Genomic DNA, 19,721 nt, shown 5'->3' on the forward strand with positions numbered 1-19,721 from the left:
CAAAGGAGCCTCTGGGTGTTGGTCTTGTCATGACTAAGGTGCTACATTCAGATGCCTCCCTGATAATGTTATGCAATTGTTGGATTTTGATTGCAGTACTTAAATAATGATGATTAATGTCCAGATCATAATACTGCATGACTTGATTGAGAATGTGGTTAATGGCGATCCCATTTGATTTGGTGTTATTATTGTTACCTAAGTGAGCTACAGATGTGCTGGCTGCAGCCAGAGAAGACTGGCGATGAAGAGAACATTGAGGTCAGTAGGCAAAAAATTGCTTTGTTCCTTCCTGTGTTGGTTGTATTGAATGACGTTGAATCTGCATTTGAGCAGATGTCTGGTGAATGTTCCAATATACTTCCAACGCTCAACTTAGATCAAAACAAGGAATAATGCCAACTGTCAATTGGGAAAACATTGCACAATTATGATTTTCCGAAACCATCTTCAATGAGTGTAACAAACACATTAATTAAAACAATAGAAGTTCTGTGCAGTTTTTGAAAATATTATTCATAGAACCACAGAACATTACTGTTCAGAAACAGTCCCCTTCAGCCCTTCTAGTCTGTGCCAAACCATTTTTCTGCCTAGTCCCATTGACCTGCACCCAGTGCATTGCCCTCCATACCTCTCCCATCAATGTACCTGTCCAAATTCTGCTTATATATTAGAACTGAGCCCATATTCACCACCAGCTGGCAGCTTATTCCACACGCCCACCATTCTCTGTGTGAAGAAGTTCCCTCTTGCTGGGCTTGGAGGCTTTGGTGGCATCGCCTTGGGTCTCCTGCTCTATTCCTTCAAGTTGTATGGGTTTGGGCTTTGGAAGCTGCTGTCACAAATGTTTTGATGAGTTTCAGAAGGCATCCTATTGTTTAGAACTTATTCAATGTGCTGGAATTCGTTCAAATGAATAAGGGCGCCATTGTTTAGTCGTGGATGGGTTCAAACCTCTGGAGCATTGTTAATGTACTGCTCATTTACCCAAGAGGAAATTAATCTATTGCACACTTGCAAATAAAGGAAAATCTTTTGAGAATCCCATAATGAGTTCTTTGCTGCAGAATACCTCACAGATCTGTTCTTTTAGCTACTGCACTTATGTGACGGGTCTATTTCTGACACCCAGGATGACAGTAAATATTCAATCACAACCATATAATTGAATATTCAAGTGAGGCAGTTAGGATATTTTTGGATAGGGTAATTGCCTGGCACTCATGTGAAATGAATGCTTCTTGTTAGTTATCAGGCTATATCTGAATGTTAACCAAGTTTTGTGATATGTGGAAATAAAGGGTTTAATTCCTGAGGAGTGGGGTTTAAAGCATAGCACTGGGCAAGAATTACAATGCAGCCGAGTTCTGATCATATGATTTCAGAAATGGCTTTTGTGAAGACTGTGTTTTTCATATGATAGCTATAAAGGGAAATGGAAATGTCTCTCTGAAGTTGTAAGTAAAGTGTTGTCAAGGAAAATTTCTCTTTTCCAATGATTGTAAAATCGTGAAGCGATTTATAAGGAACAATCTTTGCTGTGAATACATCCGACATATCTCCCATCACGAGAGAAAAAAAATTATCCCCGGGCAACATTTATTACAACTCACCCGGTTGTTTGAGTAGAAGAGTTCCTTCAGTGTTTCCCTCTTTCAAGAGCAATGAATGAACCATATTCTTCATATATGTGCATATAAGGTGGCATACAGAAATCCTGTTACATTATTAATTTTCAGAAAGTGCAACAAAATGAACTTTTAATCTGTTGATTTCACTTTTCAATGACACTGTTTCAAAATAAAAAAATATGTTGGAAACATGCAGAAGGTTGGACAGCGTATATGGAAAAAGTAACAGTTAGCATTTTATAACAATTTGGATGACATGATTAGCATAGTGTAGGGGTCTCCAAAGTGGTTAATATTGATCCTTGGGGTCGATGGGACTGCCCAAGGAGTCAAAAAATGTCAGGGGCTCTATTGAACTTTTGGAATTGAAAGAATTATAGAGCCCAAGGACCCTCCTCCTGCCCAGGAGCCTGATGTCCCCTTTCCTGCCCAGGAGCAAGAGATTCCTGCTCCTGCCGGGAGCCCGATGTCCATGTTCCTGCCGGGAGCCCGAGGTCCCTGTTCCTGCTGGGAGCCCCATGTCCCTGCTCCTGCCCGGAAGCCCAAGGTGACTTCTTTAATGCAGGCGACACTGCACCTGATACTGAGAATGGAGTTGCCATCAGTGATGCTGAACACTTTGACCCAGCCCTGTTTGGCATCTTCCCAGTCAGAAGCTGTAGAGCACACCGAAAGAACCAAAGACTTGTTGATCCAAACCAAGGCTTTTATTTACTAAAAGACTGGATCATATCACAAGTAGGTCGACCAGTCCAGAATGACCTGCTCTGGCTAGGATCAATCCTTTAAGACCTGCCAGTAGGTGTGGCTACACTCTCAGCCAATCACAGTCATCCTACACTACCATCTGTACATAGACACATTGGAGATAGAATCTATACTATCATAGAAGCAAAGGCTTTCTTTTTGCTGTTATTGTAATCACTTATTTGCTTAATTTACAGATTTATTATTTGGAGATTGAGATGTTGTTACAAAGTTTGGGTTGTTGCTGGGAGGCCTGGACACCATGCATATGGTATGCAGTTTCCCTCAATAATGCATATGGAAACTGCACGTCTATGAGAGATCAAGGATTCCACAAAAGAGTCAACAGTCTAAAAGGTTTGGGGACCCCTGGGTTAGCAGAAAGCTATTACAGCACCAACAGCCCTTGTTTGAAACTGGTGGGGTCTGTAATTCTCCCCATGACCTGCATGCATTTTCTCTGGATTCCTCCCCCACTCCAAAAATGTTTGACTTTGGTGGGTTAGTTGGGTGTAATTGGGAGGCATGGGTTTCAGTGGGCAGAATCAACTTCTGTGGTGTTGTGAATATATTTTTTTTAATTTAAAAATATAGTAATGATGCCCACCACCTTTATTTAGATAATGGGAAAACAAACAGCCACACATATAAAAGGGTGCTTGTTCAGTGAATACTTCAGAATCTTGGTGCAATATACTGTCACCTTGGAAAAGGAAGCAAAAAGACCAGATGTTCCTGTGGGCCTAATTTATTGGATACTTTACGAAAGCTCAGTATAATTTACACCTGTTCTTGGAATACTTATATCCTACAGGTTTAGAAGTAATAGGGTGAGCCAGAATTTCGGATGGAAATGCCCTCAAAGTCTCAGCTGAACCCAAGATTAACTGTACAGAGTGAATGACCGCAAGATGGGACAGTTCCTTCAGTTACTATTCAAGCATATTCATCTCATGCATATGTGTATATGTAGCTTCAGAAAAGCTGGTGTACATCAAATGTTTTAACTGAGCAGCACGTAGCGGTTAGCACAATACCTTTACAGCGCCAGTGATTGGGATAGGGTTAGAATCCCGTGCTGCCCATAAGGAGTTTCCCTGAGGGCTCCAGTTTCTGCCCATTGTTCAAAACAGACCAGGGATGTATGTTAATTGGGCTTCACAAACTCGTCACCTGAAATGGCCTGTTACCGTGCTGTATTTATAAATTAAATTAAATTTTAAAATGTAATAGTCATTCACTCAATAACTCTAACACTCAACTCATTCTAAGCTTGGCTTTGATTAAGCTTTATCTCACTGCAGCGGGCTTTAGGGAAATTCATGGACCCAAAGAGAACAAAAATATGGAAAATGAACAGGGTGGATCCAGGGCCCAAACTATAAACGCTGCCACCCATTCTGCTTCGATTCTGCCCATCATATCCACAATTAGGACCATCCACATGAAATTTCTCAAACATGAAAGCAAATGTTCATAATGCAAAAACAACTTCTGTACTAAGCGTTAAAATGTGTTGATATGTTGAAGACCAATAGAAGCATGTGTTTATTTCATTTGGCAACATTCTCCTTGCCAAGCACTGAAAATAGGAACACTTGTTTGAAACACAATTATATGTTTGAATGTTATGCTTTGATCAAATGTTCCACCGAACAACTGTGATTTGGAATTGATGTTAGACATTAGCTGATCAGCCTTAGTCAGAAAGAGTAAACAGTAGATTCAAGCTCCGATATAAAGAGCACATGTAAAGATTCAGCAAGAGTAAATGCTTAAAATGAATGCAGAAAAAGTCCATTTAGGAATATTTTCATTATCTAAATTTTATGTCCCACAAACCAAGAAAGCTGATTTAATAGTGTACTCCAACCCGAACAGGCCATGTTAAAAAATACATTTTCAATTTAATTCTTTCGAAGATCATTTTCAGAGCAAATAACTGAGGAAATTTGGACACTAGAGCTAGAGAGAAAGAAAATGAAAATCAGAGTGTACGTTGAGTTTCTGTTCCAAAAATCAATATTGAATATCAGCAAGGACTTTGCTGTTAATGTAAATTCAATGCACAGGTGGTCAGACACGGAATTACTGATATATTTGGAATGAAATATTTGCTATTTTTCTCTATCACGTTGAGTCCAGCATCAAAGTTTAATGTTGTTTAGATTCTTTAGAATTTACACGAGAATGTCAGCTCTCCACTCCTACACTAAGTTAGACCTGTTTTTGCATGCCTGACCCTATTGATTTCATTGGAAATGAGGGGCTGTGGCAGGGAAAATATCACTTCCTGATAAATTATTTTAGTTTGTTTCATGCTTTAATTATTTCTAGTTATTTTAACTCATCTTATTTTTAAAGAAAACATTTGATCTTATTTTACTAACCTACATAATCATGGCCTAATTTCCTCTTTCAGGTGGATGTAAAATATTTTCGACCCATAAAACACTACAGCATAGAAACAGGCCCTTCAGCCCAGTTGGACTGTGCCAAACTATTATTATTTCCAAGTCCCAGTGACTTGAACCCAGATCATAGCCCTCCATACCCCTCCCATCCATCCCCTATTGAATTTTTTCTTAAATGTCAAAATGTCAAAATGTCAAAATGTCAAAATGGAACTCACGGTTCATTCCACACTCTCACTACTTTCTGCATGAAGTTTCTCTAATGTTCCCTTTATACATTTCCTCTTTCATCCTTAACCCATGTTCTCTAGTTCTTGAATCATCTAACCTCAATGGAAAAAAAACCCTGCTTCTATTTACTTTATCTTTTCCCCTCATAAATTTGTGTACTTCTCTCAAATCTCCCCTCATTCTTTGCTCTAGAGAATAAAGTCCTAACACGTTTATTATTTCCGGGTAATTCAGTTCCCAGCAACATCTTTGTAAATCTTCTCTGTATTCTTTCTATTTTATCGATATCTTTCCTGTAGTTAGGTCACAAAAAAATGCACATAATACTCCAAAGTCGGCCTCACCACTGTTTCATACAACTTTACCATAACATTCAACTCCTCTACTCAATACTTTGATTTATGAAGGCCAAACATTCTCTTTATGACCCTATCTGCCTGAGATGCAACTTTCAGGAATGATGTGCCTGTACTCCCAGATCCCTCTGATCTACTGCTCTCCTTAGTGCCCAACCATTTACTATGTACGTCCTACTTTGGTTAGAATTCACAAAGTGCCTTGTAGCACAGTTATCCTCAGGACTTGGTCTCTCATTTATCTCTTCATCGGTGTTTCTTCAAATAAACCGAATTAACCTAATCCACACCACATCGCTGTCTGTGGAAGCATTGATGTTTGGCAGTTATATTTGCACATTGCAACTGTTATTCGACAGCATCGAGTCCACGCTGCTGAAGATCCAGCTGCGCTGGATGGGTCACGTCTCCAGAATGGAGGACCATCGCCTTCCCAAGATCGTGTTATATGGCGAGCTCTCCACTGGCCACCGTGACAGAGGTGCACCAAAGAAAAGGTACAAGGACTGCCTAAAGAAATCTCTTGGTGCCTGCCACATTGACCACCGCCAGTGGGCTGATAACGCCTCAAACCGTGCATCTTGGCGCCTCACAGTTTGGCGGGCAGCAACCTCCTTTGAAGAAGACCGCAGAGCCCACCTCACTGACAAAAGGCAAAAGAGGAAAAACCCAACACCCAACCCCAACCAACCAATTTTCCCCTGCAACCGCTGCAACCGTGTCTGCCTGTCCCGCATCGGACTTGTCAGCCACAAACGAGCCTGCAGCTGACGTGGACTTTTTACCCCCTCCATAAATCTTAGTCCACGAAGCCAAGCCAAAGAAATATATTGGCTGTAAAGTATTATTGCCTGTTGTGAAAGAACAAGCTTTTTTAACTTATTAAAAATTAATTTCTGAAAGTTGTTGAAATTGGAGGAAATGAATGAGGAAAAATAGTTTATAATGTATGTAAGATGCCCCATTATATTATCTCATTCCTTTAACCTTGATATACATTATTGTAGCAGTTTGTAAAATTCCAACTCATGGAGAGCCTCATTTTTTATGGAAAGCAAAGAAATATAATAACATTGATAACAGGGTAGTGAAGAGAATAACACCTTTCTCTCACAGGAAGGCAGCATGTGTCCTATAATCAGAAGTAAACCAGACATCTAGGTCATCCATCTGAATGAACAGAACATGTTATGCAAATTTTTACAAAAAATTGCAATGAGGAGACTTAAAACTTAAAACCATTCTAAACATGTGGACTCACACCACAAAATAACCACATAATGGAAACTTTGAATCCTGCATTCGCACCTCTTAAAGTGCCGTGAAAACATATTGCAGGGACATTACTCATTCTCTTTTATACTGTTTAAAAAAAACAAACCTTGTCCCTTTTGACATTGTTGAGTTCAGTCAGAAGCAATTTTTCAAACCGGAGACTGGCAAATCTCGCTTCTGGAACATCATTGATCAAATAAAATGTCTTTATTAACCAAGTTAATACCAGTGATAGTTGGTCATTGAACCTCAGGTGCCTTGGCAACAGATTAGTTCTTCCCATGATAAATTATGAAGTATCATGAAAAGGTCAGTAAACAATTTGGAGTAACATGAAAATAAAAATCAGCTAGTTAAGATATGCAACTTAAAACAGAAAATTCAAATAATAAAAATGTCTGTCAAATCAAACCAAAGTTGTTGCTATTTAATACTTACGGTGAAACATACACTTTAACCTTGCACATGAACTGACCTGTTGGGAGAACAGGCTATGTGGGACAACTTTTGGTTCAGCGTAAGAGGGGCAAAAAGGTAATGAATTGGAGGACAAGCTTATCTTACACCTGTATACAGATGGAAGGGCATGCCAGAGACACAAGGCAACAATAATAAATGGAGGAGTAAATGATTAAAAGGATGTGAGAAGCAAACATTATAATTGTCATACACAAAGATGAAAAGCAGTAAAATAGAAACAGTACTTCCATGAAGTTTGGAGAAGAGTTATAATCTCTCTGCATGACAGGCATTACAGTGATCTACAGTTTTAGTAATCTGTGTATATGAACTCCTCTGACCCTTTCCATTATTAATGGATTAGCACAGATACTTTATAATTAAACTCAGAAAGTATGAATTGATGTCATCCACTCAGTATGGCGGCTTGGCATTTTGTGCCAAAGCACCTGTTGTTTCAGTGAGAAGCAGCTGATATCATTATCCGCTCAGCCGGACTGCACAGGTTCCCGCTGCTTCAAGATTGTCCAAGGGGTTACACTCACACTGTAATCAAGAATTACATAAAGGGTACAAATGACGAAGGTAACCATTAATGTGATCAAATTCAGATGCTTCCCTTTAATTAAATAGCAAACTACCTTAAATCTCTATGTCATTTACAGGTACTGTCCTTAATTTACCATCTCATGACTTTTAACATTTTTTTTGTTTTCTTTTATTTGAAGCTTCTGCTTTGCAGGCTTGATGTGGTTTTTATGAATAAGAGCTGAGCAAAGATTTTCTCTTTGCTTGGATGGTGGAATAGCTTTGTGTTAGATTCTTCACTTACATTAGATCAGAGCTCATTTTAATGCCACTCATGGTACAAAGCTAAGGAGTTGCCAAAGATCTTACCCCCCCCCCCCACCCTCCACGCCATTCATTTTTCATAGTTGTAACAGAAGTATACAAAATACAATGTAACAATAGGTAATTAAAACCACATATTTAATGCAACTAATTTAAAGTAAATTAGAAAATTCAATTAGTGTGCAACAATAATTCCCAATACAAATATACATTAGTAATATGCAAATAAATTAATAATCAATATAAGATGATAATATATTTAAAACGATGTAAATTAGTCTGAATTTTCCTGGTCCAGGTCATTAGCAAATATATGATAATAAGACAAGGGTTGAACTACAAAAAGCCATCTCCATTTTTCTGAATTGTGGTTTAGCACCAACATTTAAAAATCTAATTCATGGGTCAAACAAACATTTCTACGACTGATTCCACCTGCATTGATTTCGTCCATCGTTATTGAATGAAGATCTACCGGGACCAATGCCTGAAGAGGGCGCACAAAATCAGTGAACCGGTGCGGACTCGAAAGGCCAACATGGCCTGTTTCCGCTCCGTAAATGGTTATATGATTATGTGGTTATGGTTATATTTTAGATACTGGTTTATGTATCCCAACTGATCTGGCATCCCGGCTTCTGTAATTTTCTGTATAATACTGCAAAAAGCTTGTTGCATCATTTGCCTTTGTAAAATCAAGCGACCGACTATCTACAGTTGACGAAAATAACTATGAGAATTTGTTAAGAAAGAAGAATTCGTGTCAGGACCCTCAGATGCCAGAGAACGCAGACATGCATAGGAAGTGATTGTTGAATAAAATTAAACTGCTTCTCAGTGGAGAAAATCCTGGGAAAACATGGAACCTTATATAGTTTGAAGTTTCTGAACTAAAATTAGGTGATCATTATGTGAAGTTTAGAGTTATTCTCAATAACTGCAGCAGTGATGACATTTTTTAACAAGTTTTTAATCTTGTTTCCAGAATTTACTTTAAATATCTTCAGGGTGAAATTTAGTATTTTAATCAAAATTTTAAATGATTATTAAAGAATCTATCTTATCTGAAATTTAAGCAAACCAAGTGAATAAAACATTCTTGTCATTTTTGCAAAGAGAGGGTGATTGTGAGATGGGTAATAGAATTAAAATGCTTCTCCTCCCTTGATCTAATACATACAATTGTGTACAAAACAACAAACTATAACACTAATAAATTGGATTCACCATGAGCTTACATAACAATTAGTACTGCAGTTGAAAATCCATGTGAGATGTGACACACAAGCTCTATGAACTTGGAAAATCATTATATAATTTATTGTCTTTCTTTGCAGATCTCTCAAGGAGCAATGATTTTTGTGACAGAAAATAAAGAAGTGTAAGAGCATATCAGAGGTTGACGTATCATGTAGTGAGTGATTCTCCCCAAAGCCTTTCCACCAACTGTAAGGAACAAATGAAGAAAATCTTTGAATACTCTCTGCCTGTGTGGATGAGAGCACTCCAACAACTTTCACCAAGCTCAACATCGTCTGGGTCATCCTGCTTCATTATCCTACCATCCTCTACCTGAAGTATACATTCCTTCTGCCATGCACAATTTCACTGCAATTATGTGCCCAAGTCATAGTTTTACAACATGGTCCAGCTTCTCCATGCCTAACAATGCCCCCTGCCACTTTAGTCCCACTTGCCCACATTAAGGGGGGGGGGGTGTCACTCAAACATCATCTCTAGAATCTAATTTATCTACCACTAAAAAGAACAAGGGCAATAAGGTGAAAACATCACCACCAGCAGGCAACTTCACATGCAAATATGACTTGCAAATGAGAGGTGATGAGTGTTTATTGTCACAAACTTTAAGTACAGTGTACAGATGCACCAAACTTCTCACTTGTTGCAGCCACATAAGGCACATGATCTACCATAGTATAAAATTAAAATATCACTCTATGCCAAGGCAGAAAAAGAGATCATTAATATAAAAGGACAGATAGATAAATATTCACAGGTGCATTTAGTGCAAGATAAAAAATAGTGACATCCCAATCGTGTAAACAGAAGTTGTGGTGGTCCTAGACTAGTTTATTGTTAAGCTTGGCGTACTAGAGAGGAGGTTCAGGAATCTGATAGCCATTGAATAAAAATTGTACTTGAACTTGGAGGGGTTGGACTTTAGGGTTCTGTATCTTCTTCCTGAAGGAAGCAGTGAGAAGAAATTGTGAACGAGGTGATGGGGTTATTGATGATGTTGGCTGCCTTCTTGAAGCAACATCTCACATACATGCATGCAAACTATTCATTCTCTCATTGCTTAGTCCAGATTCTGGGACACCCTGCCCCAAAAGTGCAGTCAACATATCTTCTACACAAAGACTTTAGCTGTAGATGGATTGGCATCAGGAAAGGGGAATCGTTGCTGGAATATTATAAAGCTGCAAAGAATAACTCCTCCTAAATGCCAACATGTAACATAATGACTGCAATTGTAAAAGTTCAATCCAAAGTTAAGGAACAGGATAAAAACGCATGCATACGCAAATGTTTACCCTCCAACCTTGTGGCAGTTTTGAAACTCATCAGTTCTGAAAGTGGCTCACTTCTTCGACTGAAAGACTAATCAGTCTGGTGATTGTGTCGCTCTTCTGCTATGATTGAAGAATTATTTATCATATTTCAATGTATTTCAATTGTGCAAAATATTGATTATGTGTCCAAATTAACATTGGTTATATCGCAGACTGAGTATTTTGGATATCTTTAAAGCCCAAAGATGAACTGAGAGGGTAGGCCCTATTGGGGAGTTGCAACCATCAAATAAGATCAAAGCTGTTGTGATGACCCTTCTCTCTGTGCCTTATGCAAAGTGTCCCAGATAAGACCTTCCTTATTTCTTTGGCCATTATGTGTTACCAGCCACTTTCAGCTCTGAATCCACCTCTTCCAAGGGGCACATCTATTCTTTTTCTGAATACTTTATTAAAATTTTAAATGCTCAATGGATAATCCATCTCCCCATTCCCCCTCCCCCCAACCCCTATACCCACCCACATCCCATCCTGAAAGACCCCAAAGAAAAGAACAGAAAGAAAATGGAGATTTAACATAAAAAATACAGTAAACCACCAAGGATCAAAGCAACACCAACACGACAAGCTTCAGGGAATTCAAAATTTAAAACCCATGTAGTCCAAATAGGGGCTCCATACTTTAGAAAAAAAAGATAATTATCACATAAATTATACGTCATTTTTTTCTAAAGGAATACATGACCTCAATTCCATATGCCACCTCTAGAAACCCAAATCAATCTCATTTTTTCAAGCAATAGCTATATATTTCTTGCGACCGTCATTGCCAACCTTAAAAACGCAATTTGATACTTAGTCAACCTCAAAATCAAATCAACCTTTTATTACCTAATAAAAACAATATTGGGTCCATTGATAATTGAATCATTAAAACTTTCTCTAAAAATTCCTTAAGCAGTCTCTAAAAAAAATTAACCTTATCATAAAACCAAGTTGAATGTAAAAAAGAGCCTACTTCTTTAAGACATCTAAAACATAAATCTGAAGAACTTAAATTATATTTCTTTAATTTCTGGCACATCTATTCTTTGGATGATTAATGCAATGTTGATCAGTCATGTTATGAACAAAGTGTTTTTGAAAAATGTTCATGCTTAGAAAGGACCCCAGTACAAGGGTAACTATCACCAAATATTTAGATCAATACACAAAGGTGTGGACAAACTCAGCGGGTCATGAGGCATCTATAGGAAGTAAGGATAACCAATGTTTCGGGCCTGGGCCCTTGTACTTGACTCCAGCATCTGAAGATTTTTTTTTTCACAATATTTGGCTGTATTTTTCTCAACTTTTACAGTTTCTAAGAGCATATGGATTAGGTATCCAGACTTTCAGTGAGCTGTAGAATTAATGCTGTGGCACTTTCTTGGATAAATGTTCCCTTCCCAAGGATTTTATGCAATGAATTGAAAAGCAAAAATGCAGAAGGAAATCTGGGTTTTTGGATTAGTTGTTTATGATGGACTGGCATGTACATTTTGAAGATATCTTGCCTTTTCCCTAATTTCATGGGTTGAAATTGTACTGGCTACCAGCTGAGAAGGTCCATCATTTGTACTCACTGAACACTCCATGCTACCCTTTTTTAGAGTTAACCGTAACTAATATTGAGTTGATGTCCTCAGTCCTCAGTCATAGTGAAGCAAATAACATGTAAGGCTCAAATTGTATATTACGTACAATTTTCTTGGAAGCTTTCTGAGGGAAAGCTGAAAGGTATTGGAAAGAAAACAGGAAACATTGTATATTGTAAGGGAAATGGGATTGAAGTGACGAGGAATGGTTGGAAAATCTGTGGCTCTTCTCTTTGAGACAAATTAAGTAAAGATTTCCAAAATGTTTTTGATGTAACATAAATCATTCACCTTTATTTCAGCAGATAATTAGTAGAGGTCATGGATCTAAAATCATTGGAAAATAATGAAAGCATTTTTTAAAAATTGGAACCAACTTCCATCTTCTGATAAGGTGCAAAGGTTGATCCAATGGATAATTTTGAAAGGGATTTGAGAATAATGGACATGTGCATCATCTGAAGAAATAATAGGGATATGGGAAGGGAAGTTACAATTCTTTCAAATAAATAACATGGCACAATGGATCCAATCATCTCCTCAGAACCATTCTTTGATTCTGTAACTATGGGGCATGGATCAAATAAAGCCATCCTGCACGCATTATGTAGAGCGCGTCGAAAGAACCAAAGAATTGTTGATCCAAACCAAGGCTCTTATTAACTAAAAGACTGGAGCGTATCACAAGTAGGTCAACCTGGTCTGGCTAGGAGCAATCTTTTAAGACCCGCCAGTAGGTGTGGCTACACTCTCAGCCAAATACAGTCATCCTACACTACCATCTGTACATAGACACATTGGTGATAGAATCTGTACTGTCACACATTATCAGATTTATCATTTGAAGGAAGGGTGGATATTATGTCATTTATAAAGTTAATTGAACTAAATTCCTGAATTAATTTTCCCAATGCCAGTTTTCAAAACTAACTAAATACAAAACTTCAAACATCTTTTCCTCCATTGCCTGGAGTCAAATACCATCATAAACAAGGATTATTGATTATTTGAGTTTATATTTTAATCTCTAAATCCACACAATTAAATCTCCAATAAATAACCACAAACATTTTATCAATCCATTGCCTTAAAGAATAAAATGTTCTTTCTAATTTCTTGCTGTAGTGAAACATAAATTTTAAACACCATCCAGCAAATCTAGGTCAGTACTTTATTGAGGCTTCCTGTGCTTTGCAACATAATTAAATCCCTGCTGTCTGGAATTCAAGCAACCAGCAAAAAACTGATGGAAAATAAAAAGGTAAAATATATGAACATTTAAAATTGGCGCTCCTATCAGTTAGTTTGCCAATCACACAACAATCTCAAGCAACTGGGAAATTCACTTTTATGGCATCTACTAATCCCCATTGGTGCCAGATAACCTGGGGTTTTACTGTTTTGGGGAGGAACCTCTACTATTTAGACATATTAATAGACCACCTGCAAGTGTCACCAAATTTAGGTGCAAAAATGAAAAGCTGTTGGTTGAATTCCTAATGTGAAAGTGGTATGTTTAGAATTAATCAGCCTTGAGTGTGTCTGAACATTAGAAGTTACATGTATTTAGAACCCTGTACACATAACATAGACTCTTGGTCAATATGAAATGGAAAGAGGAGTCACATGATGGAGTAACGACTGGTCGGGAAAAAACAGTCCTTCTCAGAGAAAATTTAAAAAAAGATCGAAAAACAAGGCACCAAAAAAAATCATAAGATAAAAACTACAAGAAGAATTTAAAGATGTCACCAAAGAAAGAAAAGTTAACAATAATGACTAAAGAAGAGTTTAAAAGTTCCCCAAAAACACTTACCAATATCTGGAAGCAGGGGGCTCTCCCCAAGAAGATAACCCGATCAACGAAGTCGGTAAGCGGCAATGTTCTCCAGAGTGGCGAAAAAAAATTTGGAATGGAAAGCACTATCTCATCAGACCACCACAATTCTATTGATGGTACTACCAAAATGGAAAGCCGCACCTCAGGTCCAAATCAAGAAATATGGGTGGTTGCAAAGTTTCCCAAGTCACTATTTCAAAGAAAAGCAGGTGAGAGATACCTAATGTCTCAGACAATATTTGTCCTTCAGCCAATATACACCAAAATAGTTGATCAGGATATTATCATATTATTGGTTTTAATTTGCTATGTGCACAGTTTGGTACCACCTCCTAGTCTAAAAAAAAATGGTTCTGGAGAAATTAGAAGGGTTAAAAGCACATAAATCCCCAGGACATAGGAGATGTGTTTGCTTGCTGTATGCAGGTTATGGAACAATTTACTGCAGACTGGAGGATGGCAAATGTCACCCACTGTTTAAAAGAGATGAAGAAAATAAATGGAGCTATGGACTGATTAGCATGACATCATTAGTTAGGGAAATGCTGGAATACATAAAAAGCAAGTATTAATTGGACACTTAGAAAATATCAACAGGATCAGGCAAATTTATCTTGGATTTATGAAATGGGAATCAAATTGGACTGGAAATCAGAAGAGAGCCTGAGAATACAGCAATGGTACATAGAAATGAATAAATGTATTCAATTGGAAAAAAATTACATATAATTTAAGAAATAACATCACAGTATTCGAAGAAAATTTGGGAACCGTACATGGAACACAACAGAGAAGACCTACCACGGACCTCCACCGCCTAAAATGACAGAATGAGAAGAAGACGAAATGTCCTGACCCAGTATGTAAAAGTAGATGACGCAATTTTCTTGTTTATTTTCATTGTGTGATTACATTGTTTAATGGATTTAATGTATTGTATATGTTGAGTGTTTAGTGGGTGGGGAGGGGGGTAGGAAGGAGGGAGGGAAGGGAGGGGGAAAAAAGGGGAGAAAATGACACCTTGTATATTCAAGAGGGAAAGGTTTATGTTTATTTTGGTCAATATGATTCATAGTGTGAAAAATTAAAAAAAAAAATTAAAAATTGGATTACCTGATGCATAAAATAGGAAAAAAACAATTGGTGTAGAGTACTTGGATTTTCAGAAGGTCATTAATACTGTGGGTGCATGTTTAAGGATAATATGCAGGTTTCATTTTTTAAATGGTCAATAGACATGAAACAGAGAGAAGGGAAGAATTTGTTTTTATTTCTAGGTGGGCCTGTGTTCCAGTTATTCACAATATATCTCAGTGATTTCAATGAGAAAACCAAATTAATCAAATGCCTACAGCAATGTGAATGAAATTGTGAATTGTAAGGAGGATGGAAAGACGTCTCAAGGTGATTTAGAACAGTTGAGTGAATGCTTAATTTTTGGCTGATGCAGCATAATGTGACGTTGTCGACATAGGTAGGGAAACCAAGAAGGCAGAATAATGTATAAATAATGATAGATTGGGAAATGTACAAAAGGAGCTGAAAGCAAATATGCAGCCCAGTGAGCAACTATGAAATTTGATGACATTGATACAAGTCATACAAGAGGATCTTAATTGTCAATAAATACAGTATTATAAGGATCTGCTTAGACTATAAATGGAGCATTGTGCACAGTTTTAGTCTCCATTCCTGCAAAAGGACCTGCTTGTCATTGAGAGACTGCAACAAGGAATCACCAGCATGGTTGCAGAGCTGATGAATTTCTCCGATAAGACGGAGTAGACTAGGAGCATATTCTCCCCAGTTTAAGAGAATGAGGGGATATTGCATGGAAACTGACAAAACTGTTACAGGTTTCAAATGTTAGGTACCTCTCAGAGTTTTCCCTGACTGAGGTATATAGAACTGGAGCCATGTTCTCAGAATAAAAGGTGGGTTAAGTGGGACTGAGAGGAGAACATATTTCTTCGGTCAGAGAATGATAAAGCTCTGGAATTCTCTACCCAAGAAGGCTTTCACTCAGCCATTGAGTTAATTTAAAATTGAGATCTTTTGAGCCACTGATTTCTGGAAACTAAGGGAATCAAGAGATGTGGGAAAAGGGCAGGAAAATTGAGATAGAAAATCAACTGTTGACCTGGCCTGCGCTCCAATCGCTTAATAGATCTGATGTTTTGAGGATGATTAGAGTTTGGGGTGGTTCTCTCGGATTAAGAGTGATGTTATTTGGGGAGTGAAGTGCGGGAGCTGGACGGGATATGAAGTTGGGCGAATTCAGATACAACTTAGAAAGGGAATTGGGAAGAAGTAGAGACAGAGTTCAACCATAATAATTAAATCTACCTGATTGCTCAAAGGGTGGCAAATAAAATTTTCCTTTATTATTCAAACTTCCAAGTAAGGAGGTGTGGAGCTGAAAGAATATAATCAATGGAATTTGAACCACAGGAGGGGAGGGCAGCAGAATTTGATTTATTTATTAATTGATGAGATGGCACAGAGATGAAAAAGAACTGCTCTTTTTTATCTATTTGCTGTATTTAACGCGGCAGCTGGAAAATGGAAGATCTGGAATTGTTTATTTTCATAAATTAACTCATGATGAGAGGGAATGGTGGTTGGGAACAGGATGATTGGGGCATCAAACCTTTACAGATAGAATTAGATTTGATTCCCAGTCGCAGGTGCTGCAACAATGTTGTGCTAACTGCTACCCCATGGCAGGGTCTTTGTAATTTTCAAGGTAAGATTAAAAAAAGATTTTCAGATAATGACTCACTTTATATGTCAAGATGCTATATAATCTCCATTAAACACTTCTTTTCATGATCAGATATAAACATGACATCTAAAACCATACATATTGTGCAAATACATGCATTGCACTGCGTTAGATTCAAGTTTTAGCTTTTGTTTTCAGCATCTGTTTTAGTTCCTGGCTGTGTGATCAGGCCAGCAAATGGTTTTCTATTAAAGCTTTCAGAGACAAAAATGTCAATATTGTTCAAGATTAGAACACATTTATTTAAATTTGGGAAACAGCAGTGATATATTATTATGTATGCCTTTTGACATTCCATTAGGGTGTGTATGCACTTGTATGAAATTGATGTAAACACCACAGCCTTTCTCGTGACTGCATGTCTTTTCATTGTATCTCGAGATGATGAGTTTCAGAAAATCATTCCAAAAAAAAAATTTCAAAAGGTGACCCGACCGTGAAAGTTTTGAATAATGGCATTTCACATAGCTGTTCCAGTAGGTCAGACCTGAATATTCCCATTGCTTTTAAACTGATGAGCACTGGCACTCCGTACCACTACAAAATTATCAAACTTTTAGAGAATAGTAAGTAAATATCCCAGAAGTAAAACATGAAAGTCTGCAGACACTGTGTTTGAACTAAAAACCCATTGCTGGAGAAACTCTCCAGGTCAAACAGCGTGCTTTACATAGCAAAGATAAAGATACCTAACCAACATTTCAGCTTTGAGACCTTCATCAAGGTATGAGCAAAATTTAGACAGGCGTCCAAACAAAATGAGTTAAATGAACAAAATAGTTTAAGTAAATATCTTTGTTTTTTGAGTGTGTCAAAGTTCCTCCTGATCGCATTGACTTGAAATACCTACCAGAGGTTTATGAGGGTTTTACCAAGGCTTGAAAATATTGGCAATAGACATAGAGAAGGTAAGAAACAGATGATGGCAGCAGCTATTGGCTTCTTGACTTTTCAGAACTGCTCTCCCACTCAGTGTGATCATTGCTGGTCATCTAAATTCAGAACCTTGTTTTAGCTTCTTCCCCATAATCCCTTGATGCTTCTAATACAAAGATCAATATATAACTCTTTCATTAATATATATTTAATCATTTGTGGTAGAGAATCCTACAAGTTCATTGTGCTCTGGGAGATTTTTTTTTCCCCTAATTTCAGTCTTAAGTTGCTTACTCCTTATCCTTGGTCTCTGACTCCCAATCATTGAGTTTTTCTAATCTGCCCAGTCCTGTTAGAATTTTGGAGATTTCTATATGCTCCCCTTTAATTCTTAGATCATGAATATAAGCCTAATCGACCCAATCTCTCTTCCAGCCATCAGCCATTGCATGAATTGGTGTGGTGAATATTCACTAATCTTTCTTTTATAACAACATCCTATCTCCGATAACGAGATCAACACTACACACAATCCTCAAGGTGTAGTCTCATCAAGGCCCCATACAATTGCAGCAAGATATCTGGTCCTACATTAGAATCCTGAGGAGAGACAATTTAGGTGGGGGAAGCTTTCTTTGCTATTTAGGAAATGTGGGATAATTTGAGACATATGAAATCATAAAGGTTTTTGACAGGATAAGCAGAAATGATCTAAGCAATGAAGTTGATCATTAGGGGGCATGGGTTTTAGCTGAATGATGAAGGATTAAAGGAAAATGGAGAAAAAAAAAACCTACTGATCTCATTGCCTGAAAAGCTGGTGGAGCTAAAAACCCGCCCAGACTTAACAAATACCTGTAAAACTATTCAACCAGATGTAACCTGAAAGTCAAAGAGCAAAAGTTTGGAAAAGAGATGAACTTGAAATCCACTTTTGGGTGGCTTGATGGACCCAATGGCCCCCTTCTCTGTCCAATGTGATTGGATGACAGATCTTTCATCCTCTGAACAGGATGGACCCTTTTTATCTCCCCACTAGAATACTGCCAAAAGATTGCATGTGATGGCAGTGACGTCAACTCCATCAACAATTTGACCATGAACACAGCTCAGCACAGGAAGAGGCATTTTATTATTTAAAATAAAACTAACAATGCACAAGGTACAACTGAATCACATCCAAAGGACAACATGGCATTATTGTCATATAAAATCTAGTACCAGCACATCACCACAGTTGGAAAGCTGTCGCTGCATTGACCTGACAGACTTCTTAGTCTATAAACTGAAGGCTGGTAATATATTCCTGTTCCTGATATATTTATGTATTTGTTTAAGAATCATTAAATAAATGTCATTTCCCTTGCTCCAGCATCAGTTATTGCACACTGGTTTTACTTACTGCACTCTGTATGACTCCCTCGAGCCTGTTTCACTGCACAAGAATGAACACATTCTTCACTTATGGTCAGTGGGATGTGGTTAATTTGAAATCACTTAAACTATTATATCTGTCAAGCACAGTTATTTTATTTTCAATTCACATCAATGTTTCAAGATGCGCACTTGGTTACTGGGTCAAACTGGCAGTTTAATTTTACCCCGCTTTCAACAGCAAACCATTTCGTTCTCGTCATTTATTTAGACGCTGCTGTGAAAAGTTAGTTATTTCCTCTGCAAGCATTCATTTTGGCTGAAGTACAACCCTAAATTTAGCCATGCCGCAATCTTACAAATTGCTGCTTCTTATTTAAAAATAAAATTATTGACTTTGGTTGCAAATATTGGCAAAGATTTTTGTTTAAAAACAGTGCAAGATAATGTAGTTTTGCAATGAGTGATTTTTCAGCAGTTTTTTGCTTTACAAGCATGTTTTCAAATGTAAATATTTCTTTGTCTTTTTACCCTACCCAAACCTGGCCTACCACCCCCCTCAAATTCTATCTTTCTCAGCACCGAATTTCCTGCTGAGAGCATGACCTTAAAGCATGTCTTGGTGATGTTGCTGCATTCACAGCTGCCGGGAGGTACCCGGTGGCTCTCCACCACAGCACTACCCCATCACGGCACCATCCTCCACC

At 37.7% G+C, this 19,721-nt stretch overlaps 1 long non-coding RNA gene across 1 annotated transcript in view; it reads left to right on the forward strand.

Annotated features, from left to right (window-relative positions):
- The window catches only part of LOC138743070 (uncharacterized), a 73,566-nt gene extending 64,188 nt beyond the window's left edge, over positions 1-9,378 (forward strand). The window contains exon 3 of the long non-coding RNA XR_011344640.1: positions 9,306-9,378. This is a non-coding gene — a long non-coding RNA (uncharacterized lncRNA). The remainder of the gene's footprint in view (positions 1-9,305) is intronic.
- The last annotated feature ends 10,343 nt before the right edge of the window (positions 9,379-19,721 follow it).

Source organism: Narcine bancroftii, chromosome 9 (genome assembly GCF_036971445.1).
Source record: "Narcine bancroftii isolate sNarBan1 chromosome 9, sNarBan1.hap1, whole genome shotgun sequence".
NCBI classification, from domain to species: Eukaryota; Metazoa; Chordata; class Chondrichthyes; order Torpediniformes; family Narcinidae; genus Narcine; species Narcine bancroftii.